This window comes from Lathyrus oleraceus, chromosome 7 (genome assembly GCF_024323335.1).
Source record: "Lathyrus oleraceus cultivar Zhongwan6 chromosome 7, CAAS_Psat_ZW6_1.0, whole genome shotgun sequence".
NCBI classification, from domain to species: Eukaryota; Viridiplantae; Streptophyta; class Magnoliopsida; order Fabales; family Fabaceae; genus Lathyrus; species Lathyrus oleraceus.
The window spans coordinates 19,631,735-19,643,394 of NC_066585.1; the positions used below are offsets into that span (position 1 = coordinate 19,631,735).

Here is an 11,660-nt window from a genome sequence, read left to right on the forward strand (position 1 = left end):
TTTTATTGTTTCCAAGGGAAAAGGAAAAAGTATGAACAAAACCCAAAAATAAGAAGTTTTCAAATCAAAACTAATAAAATGTCAGAGATTACAGGTAAGGGGGTTGGTTACACAGAGGGAATGTGTTAGCACCCAAAGTGTCCTAGGTACTCCTAGGGAGCCCTTTCTTGTGTGCATATGTATTTTATACAAATGATGTTAGCAAGCAAATAGAATGGGGGGATGAGAAAAGAACTCATTAATTATATTTTTGTGTTTGACAAAGTGGATTCTTTGCTTTTAACAAAAATTTAAGTTTGAAAGGCACAAAGGCCTAAAATGGTTTGAATGGGTTAGTTCTTTTGGCTTTTGAAACTTTAAGTCAAGTATGGTTAAGTTTATTTACAAGTTTGATTAAGAAAATGAGTTTGAAAGTGCAATGGGATAAGACCAAAGTTTCTAATTTGCAAAATGGGCTAAGTTTAGAAAAAACAATTACAAACAAAGAAGTTTTTAAAAGGAGGGAGAGATTTTGAAATTAAAGAAATAGGGAGGAGATAGAGAGACTAATCCTAAGCATAAATTTAAAAGTTAAGAGTTGAAAAGATCTGACCAATGGGCTGCAATCCAATAGACAAGAATGTCATATAGAAACCCAAGTTTCCCTTGGGCATTAGAATCAAGCAACAAAAAATGCACACAATATTAACTTGAAGAGCAAGGCATCAAATAAAGATAGCCACATCCAAGCTTAGCAACTCCATGATCTTCTTCAAATTTACCCATGTAGCAGATGAATTCCACAATGCCATAAGTCACAGGTTCAAAGTAACAGCTTCACAATGATCATGTTGCAGATGAACTTAAATGGATCTTCAATGATGTATCAGATGAAGTTTCAGATTACAAGCACTTGGTTACATGAAAGTTGACATTGGCCAAGTCCTTTGCATAGGGAGTGTTGCCTAAATTCTAAGTCCAATTGTCTCATCTCAAACCAACAGTCCACACAAGATGTTTTTTTATGGTTTTGGTTTTTATTATGTACATTAATGGTCAAAGACCACACAAACAAACACAATATATATAAGCAAAATATATCACAAAATTTGGTCCAAATGGACAAAGTGAAAATGACATTAACATAAACAATTAGAATGGTATGAACAATGACAAATGAATAAGGCTTAAAAATAAAGTGCATTAAAGTAAATGACTTGAAATTAAATGTTAGTTGTTAATGAGTTAGGAGTTAGTATTGCTTTTTCTTTTTATTTTAAGTCATTCTGTGGAGAACACTCAACCCACTTATCACAAGCATGGATTCTTGAGCCAAGACATCTTCCAAAGGAAGGAAAAAAGACCAAGTTTCCACGCAATACCATGAAAGAGGAGAGACTTACAATCTTACTAACTAGAATGCTATGCCTTTTGTATCAAAAATTTAGCGCTATGTTAAGCAATCATAATTGGACTTATGTAGAAGTCCCAACTATTTGAGACCGGGCAATAGAGTCTTGGTGTTAATGCATGTTAGAGACATAGTATAATGGACTATGCTCATGAAACATACCACACACAAAAAGAGTATGCAAAAGTGGTGGCCTAATCTCATCCATACTTATGTTGATTTTGCAATCAACTAGCCTCAGGATGTAGAGATATCATAGGTCCATGATATGAATGCATAAAGAAGGGGAATGAGATAAGAGGGAGGGGAAATGGATCAAACTCAAATTGGATAAAGGAAGACTTTTACCAAATTAAGATCATTCATTCATTTTGGGAGATGGAATGTATATTCCATCAATCCCCTAAATCCAATGATCTTAACTTAACAAAGTCAAATCAACCTTGACCAAGGCCCAACAACACAAGTCAAACTTATACAAACAATCAAAATGGCTCAACACAATTATTTGACATTTATTCAATTTAAAAATATTATAAATAATGCATTAAATTAAATATGGTTTGTCCAATTCCTAAAACCTCATCAAAACACCAAAGAAATGACCATGAGATTTATCATAGGTCAAACAAGGTCAAAGGACCTTGGGGAAAAAAATTTAGAATTTCTAGAGACCTAAAACCATTTTTAAACAATTAATAATAATCATAAAATCAATTAAATCATGAAAAATATTAATAATGATCCAAATAATAATTTTAATTCAAAATATGAAAGAGGACTTTATTTAAAAAAATTTGGTGAAACTCTCATATTTTTTGGATCAATATTAAAATTAATATGAATTAGTGAAAATCAAAGGAATAAAATGAAAATCAGAAAATACAAAAAAACGTGGACCACTTGATCTCCCTCATTAATTGAGGTGGCAGATCAAGTGCTCACTGATAACACTGAAATTTACTGTATTTTCGACTCCGATTTCACATGCATTCTAGTTGTTTTATTGTCATTTTGTTGTGTTATTACTATGTTTTCCTTTGTTTTCAGGTTTTTACTTTAATCGGAGCCCCGATCGAGAAAAGGAGCGAAAAAGAGTCAAAAACCCTAAAATTCAGCATTTTGTACTTATGGCCTACCCCATGGCTGGCGCCATAGACCCTGCCATGACGTGTCCAAACTCAATTTCCCTCAACTCCCACGTTTCCCCACTACTTCCACTAAGGCGCCTCATTTTGTGCCTGTGGCGGGCGCCATGGCCTTGTGGTGGGCGCCACAAGAGGAAAACAGTTTCCCTCCCATTTTCAAGTTGAAGGGCATCCAAGTCATTTCCATCTTTTTACTTGCTTATAAATAGAAACTCGAAATCACTTTTACAATCATCCAAACTTAGAGCAGAGGCAAACTCATAGCAACTTTGTTTCACTTAGGCATATATTCAGTATTTTAAAGTGGTAATCGCTTCGCATTGGAGTGTTACCACAATTGTGTAATCAAGTCTGTGATAGAGTCTGTAATCGAGTTTGGAGCACTCTGGAAGGAAGTTAATCCTGCCGCCATTTTCATTTCCGCTTTGCAATTTATTCAACCCTCCGATTGGAGCAGGTTTTTATTACTTGCCTTTACTTTATTTATTTCCCGCACTCGCTTTACTTTATTTATTTATCGCACTCGCTTTACTTTATTTATTTCCCGCACTCGCTTTACTTTATTTATTTCCCGCACTCGCTTTACTTTATTTATTTCCCGCACTCGCTTTACTTTTATTTATTTCCTCGCACTCGCTTTAAATTATTTATTTCCTCGCACTCGCTTTAAATTATTTATTTCCCCGCACTCGCTTTAAATTATTTATTTCCTCGCACTCGCACTACTTTTATTTACTTTAATGCACTTTTACTTTACCATGTCTAACTAAATCTATAAGGTTAGAATGTAAGAATCGTAATTGAAGTGATAATCCGTACAATTGTTCGTAGAAGCACTTAAGGGCTATTTTAACTTTCAACTTATGTTTTCCCGCACTTCAATTCCGTTGGGTAAGATCGAAAGCCGTCCAACGTCCTTTTAAACTTAATTGTTTTTAACTATTTCAAAAACAGCGAAAGCGCTTTGTTTAGTTCATTAGGAGATTTTAACATTAAGAAGAAAAGAGATTTTAAAACTATTTTCGGACGCGTTTATAAGTTTAGAGTCTGGTTTGTAAGAACCTCTTTTGGTTAAGAAATCCAGGTTATAATACTTTTCAACTTAGTCAAGATACTATATTTCTTAAAAATAGGTTTACTACTCTAACGCAATGCGCGCCTTTTTATAAGTGACAATAAGAGGGTTTGATTAGGGAGTACAACTCGGTTCTGAATATGCGAAAGCGACAGTTCCTGTTAAATTAGTTCTTTTCAAAGTAGGAAACACTGCCCATAAGTAACTCTATTAGCAAGTACTTGGATTATTAATTGATTACGTAAATTACATTCGACCCTGTCTTTATTAATTAATCTTTATTCAACACTTTACTTTTCATTGCACACTCCAAAAACACTTATTTTGACTGCCTTTGATAAACACCATAACAATAGATAACGATAGATTGACACTTGGTCTCTGTGGATTCGACAATCTTTTATATTACTCTGACGCGTTCGTATACTTGCGAAAAGCACCGCATCAAGTTTTTGGCGCCGTTGCCGGGGATCAATTTCGTCAAATTTCATTTTCCTTTTGTTATATCGTTTAGACTTAGGCTATTTCCCGCCGGTCAATGCGAAGAACTCGCAGCACCGGAAGTTTAAGCTTAGTATACCCTCTGGCAGAACCTGAACGTTACGCTCGCGCACGTTTATTCTTTCATAGAATTAAGAGAGCTATGGACAAAGATCAAAACCAAAGACCTCTTAAGGATTTCGCTCAACCATCTAATGAAGAACCTAGTTCTAGTACAGTAAACCCAACCATCCCAGCTAATAATTTTGAACTTAAACCATCTCTGTTGCAACTAGTGCAACAGAGACAATTCGCAGGTCTCTCTACTGAGAACCCAAACCAACATTTAAAAATATTTCTTCAATTAGCAGACACTTTTAAAATCAATGGAGCTTCTCCTGAGGCAATACGTTTAAGATTATTTCCTTTTTCCCTCAGAGATAAAGCCCTATCATGGTTAGATTCCCTTCCACCCAATTCCATTACGACTTGGGATAACCTTAGAAGAGTTTTTCTTACTAGATATTTTCCCCCGAGTAAGACCGCCGTTCTTCGAAACCATATAACTAGATTTACCCAAAACCAAGGAGAATCGTTGTTCGAAGCTTGGGAGAGATATAAAGAGTTGTTACGAGCATGCCCACATCATGGCTTAGAAAATTGGTTAATCATTCAAACCTTCTATAATGGACTTCATTATAACACTAAGATGACCATCGATGCTGCCGCAGGCGGTGCTCTGATGAACAAACCTTATCCTGAAGCTAGTGCTCTCATCGAAGATATGGCTCAAAACCATCAATCATGGGGAGTCAAACGAGCGACAGTTGAAAAGAAGGAAGCCCAAGGAGGAGTGCATGAACTAAGATCTATAGACATGATGCAAGCTAAAATGGACGCATTAGCCCTCAAAGTCGAGCATATGTTCATAAACCCGAATACTGTAGCCGCAGTTTCGTCGGATTGTGAGATATGTGGAACCAAAGGACACCAATCTGCAGAATGCAGTCTATTAAACGAAACCCACTATGAGCAAGTGAACTACACCCAAGGGAACCCATACTCGAATACCTACAACCCTGGATGGAGGAATCACCCGAACTTCTCATATAAAAACAATAACCCTATCCAAAATAATGCACCTCCGAGACCTAGTTATCAAGCCCCTAGATCGAATCAACCTATGCAACCTGTACCACCAAAGCCGAGCCTTGAGAAAATTATGGAAAATTTTATCACCGCTCAAACCCAACAAAATAAGGAGTTCATGAACCAAAACATTCATGTTAACGAATTGATTGCTCAGTTAGGAACCAAGGTTGACCAAATAGTTACTCATACCAAGATGCTTGAAACCCAGATCTCTCAGGTAGCTTTAAACCAAGCCCCTCAGACTACACCTGGAGGACAATTCCCTGGACAACCTCAACAAAATCCGAGAGGACAAGCCAATGCCATTACCCTACAAAGTGGGAACGCTTATGATGAGCCACCAAACCCAAGATTGAGTGAACCCGAAACTTCTAAGGAATGTACCAAACCCCCGGACAAAGTAAAGGAACCAGAGGAATCTGAAAACCAGGAAGGTCGAGAGAAAGGAGAAGAACCTAAAGATAAAACTTACGTACCACCCCCGCCATATAAACCACCTATACCATATCCGCAAAGACTCAAACAGACCCAGATCAATAAACAGTATCAAAAATTTATTAAAGTTATAGAAAAACTTCATGTAGAAATCCCTTTCATAGAAGCCATCACCCAAATACCTTCTTATGCAAAGTTTCTCAAAGACATCCTTACCAACAAACGTAGACTTGACGATCCGAAGCCTTTGGAATGTAATGCTATTTCCGAGGACAAATTAGCAAAGAAAGATAAAGATCCTGGAAATTTCTCCATTCCTTGCCTTTTGGGTAATCATGTCATCGAAAAAGCTTTTCTAGACTTAGGAGCTAGTGTAAGCCTAATGCCTTTAGCAGTTTGTGAGAGGTTAAACTTAGGAGAATTACAGCCCACTAAGATGTCACTTCAGTTAGCCGATAGATCTGTTAAGTATCCGATAGGCATTTTAGAAGATGTTCCTGTTAGGATAGGTCAGTTATTTATCCCTACTGACTTTGTTGTCATGGACATCAAAGAGGATAATGATATACCAATCCTTCTAGGTAGACCATTCTTATTGACTGCAGGAGCCATAATAGATGTCAAGAAAGGAAAGTTGACATTTGAGGTAGGTGACGAGAAAATAGAATTTATACTTTCGAAATTTCTTATGGCACCTGTGATGGGAGACGCATGTTATGCCTTAGATATCATTGATGAATGTGTTAGAGAATTAGAACAAAAAGAAATTATAAAAACAATCAAGTTACCATCAACTCTCATAAGGGAAGATGATGACTTTAAATAACCCTACATCGATGATAACCTTTACGAATGTTTATCCCTTACCCCAGATCCTATGCCATGCCCTAAGAAACCAACCTTAGAACTTAAGGAACTGTCTAAGAACCTGAGATATGAGTTCCTCGATGAAAAGATGAACCGTCCAGTAATAGTCAGTGCTACCTTGAGCCAAGAGGAAACAAACCAACTTTTAGACGTTTTACGAAGATATCCCTCAGCCTTAGGATATAATATCTCTGACCTGAAAGGTATAAGCCCATCCGTATGCATGCATCAGATTTTGTTAGAAGAAGATTCAAAACCCTCAAGGGAGCATCAGAGAAGAATAAACCCTATAATGAGGGATGTTGTTAAGAAGGAAGTTCTTAAGTTACTTGAGGCAGGTATAATCTATCAGATCTCGGATAGTAAGTGGGTGAGCCCTGTGCATGTAGTACCTAAAAAGGGAGGCATCACAGTCGTGCAAAACGATAAAGGCGAACATGTAGCAAAACGTTTAGAAGGAGGATGGCGGATGTGTATAGATTATAGAAAATTAAATAAAGCAACTAGGAAGGATAATTTCCCTTTACCATTTATAGACCAAATGTTGGAGCGTCTAGCTAGACACTCTTACTTCTGCTATCTAGATGGATACTCTGGATTCTTCCAAATACCTATCCACCCCGAAATTAAGAAAAACTACCTTTACATGCCCTTGTGGAACTTTTGCCTACAGACGAATTTCGTTCGGCCTCTGTAATTGTAAGACCCCAATTTTGGCCCTAAGATCCCTCATGGCCCATGTCATATCATATCATAACCTCAAGGATCATTGCATACCCTAGCTGTCCTCCTAGTGGGTGGTTTGCCTTGTGGGTTGATTTCTTGATCACCAAGCATACTTTGCATTTGTATATCTTTGCTTTCATATGTTTATCATTCAAAAAGTACAAAAATATTGTCAGTTTAACCTTGTTGCTTGCAGTTGAAACAATCATCAGCAATTAGGTCAAAGTCAGTCAACAGTCAGTCAAAGCAATGGATGGTGGCCATTCTTGCAGAATTTGGGCACCATGATCATTAATCAAGAGTTCATACAACTTGGGACATCATTTGAAATCAAGTTCTCAAGGGATTAGGGTTTGGAATTCATCAGAAATGCTTCAGTCATCCAAAACCCTAGAAAAGTCAAACTTGGTCAACTGTTGATTTAATCAAGGATTTGATGGATAGAATTGATTTGAAGGAGATCATTCATGCCTATATAAGCCTCATATATCATGTCAAACCTCATCATGGAAGAAAATCAAGTCAATCAGAAAATTTCCAAAAATAGAAAGTGGACCTGTAATTTCAACTGCCAAAAATGGAAACTTCTTGATCTTAAACTTACATCATGATACAAGCTTCAAATGAATTTTTGCCCAACATGAAAGTTGAAGATCTTGTTTTCCCATTTTCAAAAAGTCCAAGAACTCTCAAATCCCATGTGTGGTTGTCAAGATATGATCAATTCAAATTTCAGAAATTTGTGAACTTCAAAGAGCCATATCTCTCAAGACATAAGGCCAAATTTGGTGGGGTTTTTTCCTACAAACCACATTTTTCATCCTCTTTCCAAAAATATAAATTTCATCCATCAAAACCTTACCATTCAAAATGGCATTTTTTGACCTTTTCTTTTAAAAATCAAGTTTGACTCAAGTTTGACTTTTTGATTCTTTGACTTTTTCTTAATTTGGCCAATTGGGAAATGTGTTAAATCATATTTGTGACTTGTTCCAATTCCTAAATCATCATCATACCACCATTACACCTCATTTTGACCAAAGTTGCACAAGTTGTTATTTTTTGCAAATGGTGTGAAAAGAGCAAATCAAGTACAGCATTTCACAAACACACACAAAACAGCAAGAATGTGGTCTGTCTACAGCCTGTTTCAAGGCCCAAACCGTGCAATGCTACACCCTCCACTTCATTTGTACAAGATTGGCAATTTTGGCAAAAAAAGCTTCACTCAAACAAGGCAAGCTAGCAATTCTGGTACAGACCACAAACAGCAATTGGCAAGGCCACTAGCAGCCTGTCTAAAGGCCCATTCGACCAGCTTTGCACCTCCATTTTCCACTTATGCAAAAATTAGCAAATGTGCAAATAATCCATTTTGAGCTAAGCAAGGTTACCACTTGATTAACAAAGGTTAAACAGTCACATATAAACCTTGCTTCTGCTCATTTCAACCCTAGTTTTTGCAGCCTACCAAACAGAAAATACACTTTCTCTCTTTCTTGCATATTGGTTCGACTTGGATTTCTGCTCAAAGGTCTCAAAGAAACTCGAGCACACTTGGTTCCTCCATAGTCCAAACAACATTTTGAAGCTTAATCAACCTCCATTCCCTTGCTGTAACAGCTCTTTCTCACTCTGCTTTTCATCAAGTTCAACAATGGCAAAGGTTGGTTCAAGCTCCCACGTGCGGTTTTGAGCTGGTTTACCTCAAGGATTCATCAACATAAAGCACAAGCATCATCTGTTTACACCTGAATCACTCAATACAACCCTGTTTCACATTTTCTTCAAATCCAAGTAAAAATCTCGATCTCTTCATTCTCTATACTATGCCATGTTTTAAATAGCTTGTGTTGTATTGATTTTAATGGACTTTGAATGACTTGAAATGGTCGAGTATGCTGAAAGATATCTTGGTTTGAAATATGTTGTGTGAATGTGTTTTTCATCGATTTGCTTTGCTGGAGTTGATTTAATGAAAATGCACACCATATTCTTGTTGCTGGAGGTTTAAGGATGATGTTAGCATGTTTGATTGTGTTTTCTGGGCACATGAAATTTTCGTATGCATGATGATGAATGAACATATGCTGTTATGCTTGAACTTAACTCTGCCCAGATTTTCCCATGGTTAATGTTTATGTTGTTGTTGACTGGTAATGCATGATGTTGGTGTTCATGAGTTGTGCTCATTTGATTGATAATGCCATGATGATTGTTGTGCTGGTCGAATTTTGTATTTGATGTTGGAGATACCATGACCATGTTGCCAAACCCTAGTTTATGCTTGAAATCCCCAGAATTCTGCTGCTCCATTGGCCAATACACTGTTCCATTGGCTAGTAGCCAATAGGAACATTTCCTCAGCGCGCCCAAAACGCAGAGTTTTGGATTAGTGAGCGCAATATTACAGCTCTGCCATCGGTTGACCACATGTTGACCATATGCCATGCTATCTTGTTCATGTTCATTCCATTATTTCATCAAACTTCAACAATTCATTTTTAATTCATTGCAACTCCAAAAATTCTGAAATTTTTTGCATGTTGATCACAAAGATGTCTATTATTTGATCATGATTTTTAATTAATTTTCCATTGGCTGGATTTTAATTGATAATTATTTTCTTGACATGTATGCCAAATTGATACATTGTGCCATTCCATTTGTGAAATACTCATGTTGAATCCAATGAGCTTGAAATTTTTTGTGGTGAAACTAGACTCACTCATCTTCATTTTGGTTTAAAGATTGTGCATTTATCATTTGTGGTTTGCTAGTTATGATTTTTTGAACTAGGGTGTGACAATTTGTGTCACACCAATGATATGCAAATGTATGATTTTTGTTCACATGTCTCCTGGCCTCCAAATGATCCCAAATTTTGTGTGAATGATCTATTACATGTCTAGTTTGTGTATGAATTTTCTGGGAATTAATTGTTCTGTTTCCAATTTATTTGAGAATTTTCTTCCATGCTTTGTCATTTGTTGACTTTTTGTGATACACATTGCCATATCTTTTGTGAAATTCTCAAATCTTATTGTATGACCATGAAATTCCATATGTGATAACTAGACATCTCAAGCTTTGCATTGGTGTTAATCTCATTCATTTCTCTTCTGTTTTCAAATTGATATGATTTTTTGAAGTTGACCCATGCTTGTTGACTTTCACCATGCTTACTTGAATTTGGTTTGACTTCATGATTTTACTTGACTGCCTTCCTCTCATCCAAATGCCATGAAATTTTACATGTATACCATGCTAGATGTTAGGATTGAGTGTGATTTATTTCATGATTTTTGAAAATGTTTGAGTTGACTTTTGAATAAAGTCTTGCTGTTGACCTATTTGTGCTTCTTATTGCCATGCTTTGCATTCTTTTGTTCATGAAATGACAATGATGCATGATTTGATTATGAATCCGATTGAGATTGTTTCTTAAATGTTTGAATATGAATTGGGTTGACTTTCCTTTGCTGTTTGACTTTTTTCTTTCATCTTTGACCCTAGGCTAGTCCTAGTGGTCTTTTGAGCTTACAATTGAGCTATTGTTTCAGGTTAAGCCCCAATGCCTCAAAGACCATTCAAATTTGTTTGAGTTGAATTATATATTGTGCTAACCTTTGTTTTGTAGGTGTGACTCACATACTTGAGTCTTTGTGCCTTGCACAATTGGTCCCTCTGTGGTTGACTATTGGTTCATTTTCTTTTGATTTTGACTGTTGAGCTGTTTACTAATTGGTTTGACTTTTGCAGGTGCTTTAGTTGCTTGCTTTGCTTTTTAGCATTTGCTTTGAGGTATAAACCTTTCTTCTTCATGTAGTCTGGAGACCCGGTCTGTTATTTGACCGGGCAAACTGTCTGAAGTCCTCCTTAAGAGGCAATGCCTGTGTGTGTTTAAAATTGTCCCAAGCAGGAAAAGTCCTTCAAGTAAGGCAATTGGTGGAAGGTAGGGATAAGCAATCTATCCCCCACTATTCAGTGTGTCCTCTCTTTGCTCCCATTACATGGTTGAAGCATTGAGATAAATACCCAAGATCTAATCGAGTCAATAATGTGGAGAGAGTTCCTACTTTCTGAACTCCCACACTTTCTTTGATGCTCTCTCTGATCTGAGATAGAAGCAATGAGGCACACCCCTCATCTCCTATTCATCTGCTTCACCTTAGCCTCTCAATGGCAAGGTTAAGAGCGACCTTCACCTATTACAGTGGACTTTCAAAGTCAAACCCTCTTGTGTGAGCCCCCTGTTTTGGCTATAGAGTGTGCTGTTTGATATTCATTGATTGATTGATTGCTTCATGTGCACTTGCTTGCCTGTATGTTATGCATCTATCATCATCATCAATTGCCATTAATGCATGATCATCTCATTTGCTTT

General features: G+C 36.8%; 1 non-coding gene across 1 annotated transcript; it reads right to left on the reverse strand.

Annotated features, from left to right (window-relative positions):
- Window positions 1-4,640: 4,640 nt before the first annotated feature.
- Window positions 4,641-4,747, reverse strand: LOC127110060 (small nucleolar RNA R71). Its single transcript, XR_007797298.1, has one exon. It is a non-coding gene; the product is annotated as a small nucleolar RNA R71 (small nucleolar RNA).
- Window positions 4,748-11,660: the final 6,913 nt, after the last annotated feature.